This window comes from Brachycentrus maculatus, unplaced genomic scaffold (genome assembly GCF_059751285.1).
Source record: "Brachycentrus maculatus isolate JH-2025_06_01 unplaced genomic scaffold, ASM5975128v1 h1tg000616l, whole genome shotgun sequence".
Classification (NCBI taxonomy): domain Eukaryota; kingdom Metazoa; phylum Arthropoda; class Insecta; order Trichoptera; family Brachycentridae; genus Brachycentrus; species Brachycentrus maculatus.
Genome location: NW_028281354.1, coordinates 319,769 through 335,000, shown reverse-complemented (window position 1 = coordinate 335,000; position 15,232 = coordinate 319,769). Strand labels below are relative to the sequence as shown.

Genomic DNA, 15,232 nt, shown 5'->3' with positions numbered 1-15,232 from the left:
GTACTTTATAAATCCATCTCCATTCTTACTGAAATTGATGACTTAAGAATTTTATAATTTGGGAAAAAAATATATAAAAAAAAAACAGATTGAAGGAAACTTCTGAGAAACCCTGATCTTGATAATAAATAATAAATGATGTGTTTACTCTGATGATCCTTAGATACTTACGAAAACATGGTATTATATTTAGGTAGAGAACACACATTTTCTTAACTAAGCTTATGAAAATGTGGATAAGTCCCGAACTGAATAATTTAATTTATTTTGCAGATAATACAAGGGTACTCGGAAACATTTCATTAAAAAGGGATTTCTTTGTATTTCAAAATCGTATTTCAATTTCTGCGAATATTTTGAAAAACGTTAGCATGATTTTATTTTCCCCGCCAACTTTGTAATATTATTGTTAAATTTAAGGAGAAAATGGTAGATCCGGTGGAATTTTGTCAAGAAATTCGCGTTTTATTTATGATAACAAGTGTTTTCCCAACCCCTCTAGAACCACCCCCAGGCACCCGTTAGGGAGGGTTTCCAATTACGAAACGCCCCCGGCGGTAAAGTGAGAAGAAGTAAGATCCCATGGCGGAAGAAAAAAATCTCGTGGAAGTATTATAAAAAAGAAGGAAAGGAAAAAACGCGATTTGAGAAAACCTGTGTTATTTGTGTGTTCATACATAATGCTCGGTGAACAATTTGTTTTATAATATACAGGGAATGTATACAAAGGAATTTATTAATTTAGAACTCGCTTTTATGCACAATTCGTTCCAGCAGGCTGCGCGAAATAAATAAATCATAAAAATTAAAATTTAATAAATTAATAATGTAGATTGAGTTGTTTTTATTAATACATGTATACTGGCCTTGCTGTAGCTGAGTCCGGTAAAATGAAAAATAAAGAAAATATAAAACCTACTTTCTTATTTGTTTTATTTCACTTTGCTTGTAAATACATATTTTTTAATAAATTAAAAAACACTTATTTTTTACTGCCTTTATTATATTGTAACGACTGGTAACTACAGATGCTTCCATCTATGGGTAAAAAAATTTAATATTAATTTTTGACATCTCAACGAAAATGAAGAAGAATATGGAAGTCTGGGCATTTACAGTGCTTACGACCATTAGGTTGGTTTAAGTGATCACTTTACAAACATGTAACATTCACCAATTCTACCCATGATTAACAACCACACTTTTCACATTCAAGATTTTTGATTTTCAGCAAACGAACATTTAAATTTTTTCAAGATTGATGTTTGGAAATTTAGAAATTTTTTCAACACATTATTCGATGTGTTCATTTTATAAAACAAAGACAGTTACAATATTTTTTAAAGTTTTTGGTCCTTGATTTTTCAACAAATATTTACGCATTGTAAATTCGATAAAATATTTAAATTATTACTTCACTAACGAAGGGCAAAAATGCATTTTAGTATAAAATAATATTATATGTACACAGGATAAATACGGTGTTCAAAAACAAGTAACCAATTCCGGCGCAATCACTTTATTTGTATAAACACGAGTGTGCACCAGACATCATCGCGAATAAAATGTGAATCATTCTCCATTTTCCAAGTACAGTGTGATCTAAAAAAAAGTGATACTTTATCTATCGGCTTTACTCACAAACACATAATTCAATAGGAAACTGACCGCCGGAGAGGAGTACGTCAATTTTTTTAAAGAATGTATATTGGATATTTTTTGTTCGATAAAATATATATATAAAGAAAAAAATTAAATAACAATTGTGTAGTTTTTTCGACATGAATTTCATTTGACAAGCAACCGGGTTTCGTCGTAACCGATATCATGAGACTGGTCAAAAATATCGACTGTCTGGCTATAAAACTGAAGCCTAATTATGGCCACAATAAGCGGTGTTGTATAAGCCGTAGCTAGATTTTAGAGTCACTTAGACGTTAGGTACCAAAAAAAATCCTTATTTTACCATTCGAACATCTACCATACATTCTTTACCATGTGATTGCATTTTTAATTTAAGCGTTTAAAAATTATTAATTTTGGAATGCATCAAAACACGTGTCATAATAGATTTCAAGAAAAATTGGTATGTATCAATTAGAAATTAAAATTAAAATTGATAAATTAGCACAAAATAACAGCCGAATCAATTAGCGAAAATGAGTTACTGCATTTTGACAGTTTAAGTCACTCTTAATCTTTCTTTTGTTTTATTAAAAATATATAAAATTAAAATGTAACTTTGTTTTAAAATCATTATAAATATTTTATTATAATTTAATTAGATTTTCTACCGGTTTCGAAGCTAACCGCTTCTTTATCAAGGCTGATTAATATTAATCTTAATAAAGAAGCGGTTAGCTTCGAAACCGGTAGACATTTTAATTAAGTTACAATAAAAATTTTAAAGTGATTTTAAAACAAAATTACATTTTAATTATAAAATGGAAAATAACAAACTTAGTGCTTCAATTGTAAATTATTGAAAACATATATTTAAAAAAAAAGAAAAAAAAAAAAAAGAATATTTGGGAACATTGTGTATAAGCAATAAAGTGTGCATTTCCACTGATTGAACTGTTGATAAAGTCTGAAATGGTTTGTATTCGTGTACGCAGCATCCGATGTGTTTGACCAAACATTATTTATGAAAGTGCGGACTGAAAGCTTTTCGAGTGCCAAATATAATCAATATTTTACTATTTTATTAACGTTCTCGATTCGCTATCATTTTAATCAAATAGAAATCAATCGTGTCCATGTGATTATTTATTTCCATTTTACCTGATTAAATTACAATTTGGTCAATATTTGGAGAACTGAACAAATAATTAAACATGAAAGCTTCTCTCTTCTTCATATTTCGAGTGAATTTATTTGAATATTAACCTTTTCATAGCCGCAAATAAATTACGCGGCAGTGCTCAACAGGCCAAGTATTTTTTTGAAAAAAAAAAGTTGTCTAAAGATTTTTTTTTGTTGTTTTTATTGAATTATAATTTACTTACCAAATATTATATCCCGCATCGATTGTTAGAGTTTTATTCTTGAAGTTAAACCAGTTTCAAATTTTCAGGGTTGTCACACTAAGTCGCACACGCAAGTTTTTATTAAATTTAATATTAACACACAACTATTATTTATCAATGGAATATTTTAAAATAATAAGAAAAACACAAAAAAATTGAGCAAAATAAAAACCCCTGGCGTTCAAAACAATCGATTAAAATAATCAATATTTCAAGTGGTTTGAGTGGTAGCCCTAATGACATCTGTCAACTGTCAGCTGAAAGTGATACCGATAAATCACTTAAAAGTATTTAAAAACTTTATAAAATATTTTGTGACAACTTCAACTGATGGCAATGTATGTTCCGTTTTTGACAGATTGTCAATATGAGTTAAAACTGCGGAGTAATACGTCATCAAAAGTACTGACGAGATATCTCGTCTCTGGCCATACGGGCACTCCGCCATTTGCCGAGATATCTCGTCTCTGGCAACCATCGGGTTAAAAAACTCTGTCAAATAAATAAATAAATCTTTTATTACATCTACTACTACCATCAAGCCGTTTTTCCGTATGGGTAGGTAAGGAAAATAATGGAAGGCATCAAAACACTTGTCATAATGGATTTCAAGAAATAATAGTTTTTATCAATTGGAAATTAAAATATAAATGGATAACTTTTACCACAAATGACTGTCGAATCGATTAATGAAAATGAGTTACTGCATTCCGACAGTTTTAAGTCACCCTTCATTTTTCTTTTGTTTTATTAAAATGTCCGCCTCCGTAGTGTAATGGTCAGCACGCTCGGCTACCGTTCTGGAGGTCCCGGGTTCGATTCCCAAGGGGGGTAAAATAAATATAAGTGATTTTTTCACTGTCATATTTATTCAATATTACCCTAGACTGGTACCTGAAGCGGAAGGCTGATCACCTTTCCTTCGTGTGTAAACGATCAAGATAACACTGCGTTTATATGACGCAGTGCCCTATGCACCATTGGGTGCGGATAAGGGTTTTATTTTTATTTATATTTTATTAAAATAAAACAAAAAAATAAAATTTACAACATTTGGACACACTCAAAATGTTGTAAGTACGTGTAAATTATCTGGTCAAATTATAAGCTAAAATAATAAAAGTAATAAAGATATTTTCTGACGTTGTATGTGATTATAATCCAGGATTCGGGCCTCACATACTAATAAAAGAGTTATATTATCCACTGACACTTCGTGATGGAATTGCATTTTTAATTTATTATTAGATTAAAACCAATATTTTTAGCTTTTCCACTTTTTTATTTGACCAGCGACCGGGTTTCGTCGTTACCGACATCATACCGACATCATACCGACATCATACCGACCAGTCTGATGATGTCGGTAACGACGAAACCCGGTCGCTGGTCAAATAAAAGAGTGGAAAAGCTAAAAATATTGGTTTTAATCTAATAATAAATTAATAAAAGAGTTTCTACTCAATAAAAATCTTCTTTTCATCTCACCAAATGATGTCTTTAGTGAAGTTCTAGTGATTCAAGAACAAGGTTTCTAAATTAGTTCATAAAATAGATAGAACTTCCAAGAATTTGAGTAGTGCGGTTGTCAATAATAGGTAGAATTGGTGTATGTTACACGTGTGTAAAGCGACCACTTAAACCAGCCCATGATGGTTGCGAGCCCCAGACAATCTTTTAAAACTTTTCAAAAATAAAAGTGAAATTTTATTTTTTAAATATAAATTAGCTCATCTCAAATTACTTTTAATATGCATATTAAACACGTTTTCATTGAGTTTATTTTAAAATATAATGTTACTCTTCTACCCTTTTTAAATATCTAATTCAAAATAATATTATATCAAACACTATCAGATTAATATCAGAAATGTAAAAAAATATATATACTGGGGATATTAAATACGTATTAACGTAGATCTTTCATTGTTTTTATCGTAACATTTTTCTTGCTATACAAATTTGAAAGCAATCTATAAAGTATAGATTTTCTGAAATCTGATATTTAAATATGGCATTGTGTTTTTTTTTCTTACAAGAGAGAAGCTTTATTTAGATACTTTTTTTACATATTTTTTTAACGATACACATATAACCAATTAATAAATAACAAATATACCTGTAGGTATGTGTATTACAAATAATTGGATTTAAGTATTTTTTGCTTACGTGTTTATTCAGTATTAACTTGAAGCGTAGGACTTACATTTATTAAAATATTTATGGATGAATATTGCATTTTTTTATTTATTGTTTCGATATTCACTTTGTGGTAAGACATGATGAATTTTTAAAAGAAAAACTTGTTTTTACAACTTGAGATTATTTTATTATGACGACTAGTTTCGTAAGATATGCTTCCATTTTTAGTTCTTAATATAAGTTTATATTTAGACCTAAAGATGTATGCATAGCTTTTGAATTTAGTCGTCATAATAAAATAAACTTAAGTGGTTAAAAACAAGTGTTTTTCTTTTACAATATTGCATTGCATCAATTCGATCCAGTGCCTGATAACATGTAGCTAGAATAGATCAAATATATTATATTTATTTGTACGCATATCTTGAGGTACTGACTGTTTGAGCTTTTTATTGAAAATAATATTTTAAATCATTTAACGATTTGAAATAATAACAATAAAAAAGGGAAAATTTTAATTTTTATATATATATATATATTTATATATATATTTTAATTTTACAAAAAATATGGAATACATAGCACTTATAATACTTTAAAGTTATCGAATTAAAATTCATATATGTTTTACAAAGTAGTGAGGAATATCTAGATACAAATACAAAAATTTACTTTGAAGTAAATTGGTGAACGTGTCAAAAAGGTTCTTACAGAATGTTTAACCTGCATACATATAATCAAAGACTGATTAAGAAGGTCTACCCCTTTCTCCTGAAGAGTTCGTTCGAGCTTGTAGGGATGGAATATCGTGAATCTAGGGTGGAGTAAATTAGGGTGTTAGACATAAATGACGCATCTATTTTAATGGCACTTCTATGGAATTAGGACGAAAAGGTAAGGTGAGAAGGACACGGAGAATATACTCGTATGGATGTAGTATAGGGATGGGTGGTGTAGTCTACAAAATTAATAACACACGCATGACTGGCCTGACAGAATCACATGCACGTCACTGGGAATCTTTGTCAAGCCTTCAGCATTTAAAACATTTCATCCCCACCCGACGGGAATTAATTCAAGAGAATCGCATATTTTCAGTTTTACCCCCATTCATGAAACCAGAGTGGATAGCTGTTTCGGACGTGGAGCGGGCCTTGTTATGTGTCATGTATGTGTATGGAGAGACGACATGGTACACACTAAACACCCTGTAGCGTCGGAGGGATTTGGGCCACACTGTTGTCTGAATATATTAACCCGTAAAATAATGCTTTGTAACGGGGTGCAGGGTGGAAATTCACGCAGGATAGGATGAGAGGAATGTATGATTTTTTTTAATAATATTTAATCATATAGAAGTGGAATATGGAATATTGGGAACACGCCTTACAATTTGTGATTGGCTGGTTTGAGTGATCACATCCTACACTCTGGAACATTCACTACACTGCTAATTAAGGGCCGTACAAATGAATTATTTAAAATAACGTGTACGGTAAAAATTTATTTAAAAATCCTGTGAAAATAAAAACTATTTAAAAATTTAAGTATTAAATAAAAATAAATTTGGAAATACTTTGTTTGACTCTTATAAACATAGGGCACATTCTTGGCTTCTTCCACAAACTTAATCATGCCAAGTTTTTTTCAGTCTTCATCTGCTACTATTTTCAATTAAAATCGCCTCATAAATTCGCCTCAGTTTTTTCCTTACTCGTTTGTTCCACCTGTCCAAACCATCTCATCACACCTTTTATAATTTTGTATACTTATCTCAGCCTTGCATTCCATTTTTTTCCATTCGAGTGTCTGCCATATATTATTTTACCACACATGTGTGAGTGGTCGCATTTCGTCTGCGTTCAGTCAATGAGTATCCTTATTTTGTTTGATTTGAAAAACCACCATTCGGATAACTACGTATATATTTTAAATATTAAAATCAATCACTGATTTTTAAGGTCTACTAAGTTTTATATTTTAATTGAAAAAAAGCACTCAAAAAGTGATTCATTTTAATATTTAAAATTTAAATTATGGAGTTCCATAAATTAAACGCCAGTTCAATAAATTTATACCCACACATATATTACTCCTCCCTCTACCTCCTTCCCTAAACTCCCTTCTTCGTTTGCCCTCCTTATTATCGTCTTTTGTTAATTTATGTTTTTTTTAAATGCCAATTTGTAATTTATGTTTTTAAATGTTCAAGTACTATCTACCCTCTGATTGCAAACGGCTATATATGGTATCAAACGTTTTGATCAATATCACTAGTCCGTCTTTGGTCGGTTGGAAGATATTGCTTTTTAGCAATAAGCCCGCCAATGTACTTTTTAGTTTCTGTACATGAAGTTTAAATAAATAAATAAATAAATAAATATATTTGTTTTAATTAGCAGATTTTATACATTACAAGATATAAAACAATAAAACGTAAAACAAAAAATAATCACAAATATTAAACCTGTCCTTTGGTGCTCTCATTTTAACCGGTTTAAAAGCATCTTGTCTTCTTCAGGGATAGATACGTACAACCGTTGCTAGTCGAAACCGGTTAGAATAGTTATACTTGTAAAATCTGCCGCAAAGTATCAGAAAAAAAATATTTTTTTTAAAGCCAGCTATTTTTTTTCTTTTTCCCAGTTACCATAATGATGATGGTCGGTTAGATTGCTTTAATTACTTACACAGTATTCCGAAATGAGTTTCAGTTAATTTTATTAGTCTGGAATCACGTGGCAGGAAAAATATGTTTGGGGTCCAATAATAAGGGTCCGAAGTGTGCCCAGAAGGTAGCGGGGACCCTCTGGCGACGGGAATTATCCAAATATTGAAACAAAACATTCCTTGTTATATTATAAAGCAGGATACAACTTTCTCGTGGTTTGTTTTACATAATTTCAGGACGATAAATACAACCTTTTGGGGTGGGCGTCCACCCCGTCACACCGTCTCTGATTGCAAACGGCTATATATGGTATCAAACGTTTTGATCAATATCACTAGTCCGTCTTTGGTCGGTTGGAAGATATTGCTTTTTAGCAATAAGCCCGCCAATGTACTTTTTAGTTTCTGTACATGAAGTTTAAATAAAATAAAAATAAATATTTATATTTTATGTATCACTCAATTTAGGGTGCTTTGCCAAATAAATACATAAATTTACATTATAATTTATAATAAAAGCAAAATGTAAAAGGTAATCCATTCGGGGATCTAAAATGATTGATCTTAGAAGGTACTTTATGGAAAGATATATATGTAGTGATTAGTTTTAATTTCTTAGTTTGTTTTTACGTTATGATTTTTATATTTTCTCATTTTTTTATATTTTCTCATTTGTTTATTTTAAATATGCTTCTTACCTTGTGTTTTTCTCATTTATGTCTTTTAAATATGCTTCTTTTGCCTATTTATTATACCTGTTTATTGTTTTTATATTTTGTTATGTATTAGTATTAGTTTTGGTTATTTAATAAAAAAAAACTTTTTTGGTAATTTATTATTTGTCTACTGTAAGAAAATGTAAATATATATATATGGAGATGTATGTAGTAAATTACGTTTATAAAATAGTATTTATTAGGTAATATGAATATAAGCTAACTTAAGAAATTATTTAAAAATATATATATTTGTGTTCCAGGGAAGCGAAACATGGAACTGGCAAAGGAAGGATGAAAGCAGAGTGAATGCTGTTGAAATGCGCTCCCTCAGACGAATGTGTGGAAAATCATTGTATGACAGAATTAAAAACGACGATATAAGAAAGGAATGTAAGGCTGAACGAGGAATAATTGAAAAGATTAGAAATAGCTCTTTGCGGTGGTATGGACATGTGGAGCGAATGGATAGCGAGAGAATGACTAAGAAAATATATGTGGCGAATGTGAGAGGGAAAACAGAACGTGGACGACCAAAAAAGACTTGGCACGATCAGATCAATCAGAACCTAATCTGGCGGTGTCAAAAGTCTGCGTAATCGGAGGGCATGTATGACTAGATGTATGGATGTGAAGGAGGCTAGGCGTGTATGTCAGGACAGAAGAGTGTGGCGTTCCATCCTCTCTGCCTACCCCTGCGGGGAAACGGCGTGATGGTAGTAGTAGTAGTAGTAGTAGTAGTCTTGTTAACCTTAATCCCATGTCCCAAAATGAGAAACAGAAATTATTCATCGGGAATATTATATGTATATATGACTTATGTATGTAATAAAAGCAAAAACTCTAATGAAGAAGTACCAAATATCATCCTTAATATAAAGAGATACTTAATTCCGACGTCTACCTTTTAGATCTGAAATTTTTGGTCCAGCCACTATTTTCTCTCTGCAGTCGCCGGGCGGGTCAGTGTAATGTAATTACTCTCTGGAGTAACGAATCCTACGTCTAACAACTTGCAGTAGAAAGAATTAGGCTTCAGGGCTATACCGTACTGGACTTTATGTAGCGGGCTGCAACTCAGAGGCAAACGGTCCCATGTGCACTTTTGATCACTTGGTAGACCGCATACACATGTGCATTTCTAACGTCTTGGAGAATTTATTTGACTTTTTCGGATTTATTTGACGTTGAAGGTGTTTAAGTCCTAGGCAAACCGCTAAAGTAAGGCATTTTGTAAATAATTCATATCTGAACAAATTTACAAAATTAAACAAATCTGGACTATCGCCACGTAGGAATTGTTTTCATTATTTTTTGTTACTTACTTTTACTAATTAATCGCTTATATTATACCATTTAATGAGTTTTATTTCATTACGCACAACTAGTTTCGAAAAGTACAGATCTTTCCATCTACAGATGAAACTAGTAGTAGGTAATAAAACTCATTAAGTAAATAATGTTAAACAAGTGTTATTTTTAAAATAATCAATACGTCAATCCACAAAGTTAATGACGAATCAATCAATTATAAAGGAATTGATTTTTGTTTTTCTGACATTTCAAAACTATAAGCTGAATGAAAACAAATTAAATCATATTTTCGGGCGTTTTTCAAGTAGGTATGTAAAAATAAACCAGGATTCTGACCTCGCATACAAATTGAAATGGTCTCTGCTTAGTAAAAGCTTTCTCCATTCCAATGTAGATGGCTGTTGTGAACACGCACATGCTGTGTCAAAAGTTCAAAAAATTTGAGTAGTGTGATTGTCAATCATAGGTAGAATTGGTGAATGTTACACGTGTGTAAAATGATCACTTAACAAAGCTATTTTTAAATATCGAAGGATGTTAAAATTATGGATTTTAAGAAATAGTGGTATTTACCAAGTAAAATTTTAATTTACTTTGCTTAGCAATCTGACTTTAAATGATCATTTGAACTTATTTGTACTATCCAAAATTTGTCCAATTTTTAATTAAAAGCTTTATTCGCTATTTATATTATTATTTTTCGATATCTCATCAAAGATGAAGAAGAATATGGAAATCTGGGCATTTACGGGGCTGACGACCGTCATTGGCTGGTTTAAATGATCACTTTACATAGTGTAACATTCACCAATTCTACCCATTTTTGACAACCACACTACTCAAATTCTTGAAAGTTCTACATATATATGAACCAATTTTGAAACATTGTTCTTGAATCGCTAGAACAATGTCAAAAAACAATAAAAAAAAACTCCTATAATCGGATTTAATCCAGATTTTTTAACAAGTATTTGGACACACTCAAAATTTTGTAAATTTATAATATTAATTTAATTTCAGTAGACAATTGGACGAGTTTATTTTACCCTCAATACTAGTTTAATTCTTGTAATTATTTTGTCAAATTTGCACATGGGATAGGTTGCCTCTCAGGTGTAGCTTCACATATACAAGGAACATGGTATGCCGCTTTCTTGGGTCACTGCAGGGTTAAAATTAAATGGAGCAATTCGCTTGTGGCTCACGTCGTCTGAAGGTTATATTATATGTATTATCAGGAAGGGTATGTGATAAGTACCGCTTGAACTTTACTCGGTATAAACGGAAAAGTAAGTCAATTTGAATGACTCGATTTAAGGATTCTAAAAGAAAGACTTCGCTGCGTAATGGTTAACACATTCGGGTGCCATAAATTAAGTCTTTGGTTCAACTCTTGGATGAGTCTATAAAAATCAAGTGCTCTTAAGGGAGAATTGATTATCGGTTTTGCAAAACTGATTATTAATACTTTAAATCCATAAATGTATAAATTATACAGTAGATGTCTAAGCAGAAGCAGATTTTCTCTTAATGTGAGAGTCTGGGGGATAAAATTATGGATTTGTGTCTAAAAATTGGACATTCAAAGAATAATATATTCTAACCATATTTTATATAAAATTATATACAATATAAACTCATTAATCTTTCTATTCCATTGTTCGTTCACATACGATGGTGCATTGGGCACTGAATTAAATGTACTATCAGCAGGGAAGGTGATCAATCGTACCTTTCAGGGTAAATAAAAATGATTAAATAGATGTTAATTTAAAAAATACAAAACAAAAAACAAAAAAAGATTAAAATGTTTAAATAAATAATGATGATTAATAAAGGTTCCTAACCGTTATCCGCACCCATTGGTGCATAGGGTACTGCATCGTATAAAAGCAGTGTTATCTTGATCGTTAAATACACGAAGGAAAGATGATCAGCATTCCGCTTCAGGTACTAGTGCAGAGTCACATTAAATAAATATTAGACTGAAAAATCAGTAAAATTTATTTTGACCCTTTTGAGAATTGAACCTGGGACCTCCAGCATGGTAGCCTCGCGCGTTAACCACTACACTATGGAGGTGGGCAAAATTACTGTAGAAAAATAAAATGCATTCATTTTTACCCCTCTGAGAATCAAACCCTAGACCTTGGTTACGTTTTGCTTAATTTTCTGGCAATACGGAGGCTGACTTAATATTTTTAATATTCCCAAGTCATTAACACAAAATACGAAGGGTGCGATATAAAGCGAAGTATTCCACGTGTAGCTTATAAATATTGATGTATCTCGTTATACTTATGCTGGCGTTGATTCTTCCCCTAAAACTTTTCCTAATTTTTCTCCACTGTATCACTTAAAACAAGTCTTCCCTTATATTGTAGTCCATAATAGTGCCATAACAACCCCTACCACCCACCCATGGAAACAGGGAAACGCGAGGATGCTGGGGGAGGCGAGTAAGAGAACTGCTGAAAGCTCATACAAGAGACAATGCTTGCTTAACCCTTTGAGATCCGAAAACGGAAAGATTTTTTTTCACAATATTTTGATTGTGTCCAAACACTTGTTTTGAATTATTTAAAACACGGTTTTTAATTCTGTCATACAATAATTTTACACACATTCGTCTAAGGGAGCGCATTTTAACAGCATTCACTCTGCTTTCACCCTTTCTTTGCCAGTTCCATGTTTCGCTTCCATACATTAGTGTCGGTACCAGCACGCCGTTGTGTATGACAGAATTAAAAACGAAGATATAAGAAAGGAATGTAAGGCTGAACGAGGAATACTTTAGGTAGGATTAGGAAGAGTTCTTTGCGGTGGTATGGAATGACTAAGAAAATGTATGTGGCGAATGTGAGAGGGAAAACAGAATGAAAACGACCGAAAAAGACTTGGCACGATCAGATCAATCAGAGCCTAAAATCTGGCGGTGTCAAAACTCTGCGTAATCGGAGGGCATGTATGACTAGATGTATGGATGTGAAGGAGGCGAGGAGTGTATGTCAGGACAGAAGAGTGTGGCGTTCTATCCTCTCTGCCTACACCTGCGGGGAAACGGAGTTATAGTAGTAGTAGTAGTAGTAAAACATGGTTTGGGAAACAAATTTGTTTCAGAATTGTTTAAAAATATTGTGCCAAAAACATTAGGTTAAAGCAATTGATATATTATTTTGAAAAATAAAAAGACTTCCACAATGTGAGTGGATCAAGAAGTCAGTCTTTTTATTTCTCAAAATAATATATCACTATAATCCATAAAGTTAAAGCTTTTAATATTCAAAATATAAGCAGTTTAGTTCAACTGATGCAAACTGCAGCATTTAGACTCTATTGGACTATGCAGAATTTTTTACTAAAAATGTTTTTAGTGTGTTAAATTTTTTTATACACTTTGCAGGAAATTATTTTTAAATTTTTATGACATCTCAACAAAGATGAAATAAATTAGAAGCCTGGGCATTTACAGGGCTTATGACCTATAATAAGCTGGCGAATTCATCACTTTACACACGTGCAACATTTACACATTCCATCCATGATTGACAACCACATTACTAAAATTTTATTTTGCTTTGATTTTAATTTTGATTTTTGATCTTTTTGTCTCTAGATGAAATACATTTTTCATAAATTTATTTGGCTGTCACTTTGTGGTAATATCTATCAATTTTAAATTTATGTATGTCTTGGTCAATACCACTATTTTTTAAAAATCTATTGTGACTCGTATTTTGATGCATTCTATATCATTGTTAATCACCGTATTCAAAAATAATAAAATAAAAATAAAGAAATTTTAAAATAATCAAAATTTTCCTAATGTTAGCATATGACAGTTACTTAAACAGACTGATATCGTTAATAGTGTCTGATGTGATAAATAATGATAATATTCTTAAAAACTATGTATCCAATAATTAATAAAAATAAATTGTGGTTTATAAATACCCATTTTAAATCCCATAAAAAATACATGTTTTAAGATAATGGTTGTATTTTTTAAAAATTATATATTAAAGTATATTTCTAGTTGGGATTGAGAGGGTTAAAATAACGTATGCAATTAGAATGAACCAGCCCTTCGCAGACCGTTACACTTGGGGTTAAGTTGGGTGTATAGAGAGGACCCCAACTAACCCCGCACTAGAAGTAATACCATATTGCCGGGATAAAATACTACTCGGGGGTTGGTCATTGTTTCCACGAGCCGACATACCAAGCTGCTTGCGCTGAAATGCTGAAAAAAAAACACAACAAAAGACAGGATTACCAACCTTTCCTATTCAACATTCTTTTATATGTCTTTATTTTTTAAAAAAATATGTAATCAATTGGAGTTGGTTCATTATGATCTCTGTTTCTATGTAGTTAATGACGATTCTTTATTACAAATGTCTTTATTGTGACTTTTGTAGAAAGAGAATTGAAGTATTTCTCTCTATAAAAAAAAAGAAGCCTTTTTTTAATTTAACTAACATCTGATACAGTGAATATGTGCGGCTCAGGTTACTTGTAAAACTATGAAAAAAATACAGTGTTTTCTGTATTCTCATGTTTAATACTATTATAAAAACAGAAGTATAAATACTTGAAATTCTCCAATTTCATTCAAATTTAGGACATTTTTTAACGTCAAATACTAAAAGCAGTGAATACGCGTGATACTTATGAAACTGTGTGATAAATTATAGTACAATTTCATCTGTGTTCATATGTCTTTTATTATTATTTTATTATTTTATTATTTTAGGAACAGTAAAATGCTCATTTTAATTCTTCCCATTTCAGTCTAAAATAGAGACTTTTTTACCGACGTGAAATACTTATTTAAGTTTTTAAGTATTTAAGTATTTATTTACAGTGAATACACACGGCTCAGGTTACTCGTAAAACTATGCGATAAACGAGAGTATAATATTACCTTTATTTTTTTGTTATGTAACAATTGTAAAAAATCTGAATTATAATAATTTAAAGTTTACCAATTTACCTCAAAAATAGGGACCCTTTTCTAACTATGCAGAATCACTAGAACTTCACTAGAGACATCTATTGGTGAGATGTAAAGAAGCTTTTTACTAAGCAGAAACTCTTATATTAGTATGTGAGGTCCAAATCCTGGATTCAAGAACAAGGTTTCTAAATTGGTTCATATATAAACTTCCAAGAATTTGAGTAGTGTGGTTGTCAATAATGGGAAGAATTGGTGAATGTTACACGTGTGTAAAGTGATCACTTAAACCAGCCTATGACGGTCGTCAGCCCCGTAAATGCCCAGACTTCCATATTCTTCTTCATCTTTGATGAGATGTCAAAAAATAACCATCAGGATCATTAAAAAAAATATAATTCAAT

General features: G+C 31.2%; 1 protein-coding gene across 1 annotated transcript in view; it reads left to right on the top strand.

The window, feature by feature from the left end:
- LOC148301050 (uncharacterized) overlaps nucleotides 1-15,232 on the top strand; it is a 452,825-nt gene that overhangs the window by 240,788 nt on the left and 196,805 nt on the right. The window lies entirely within an intron of this gene.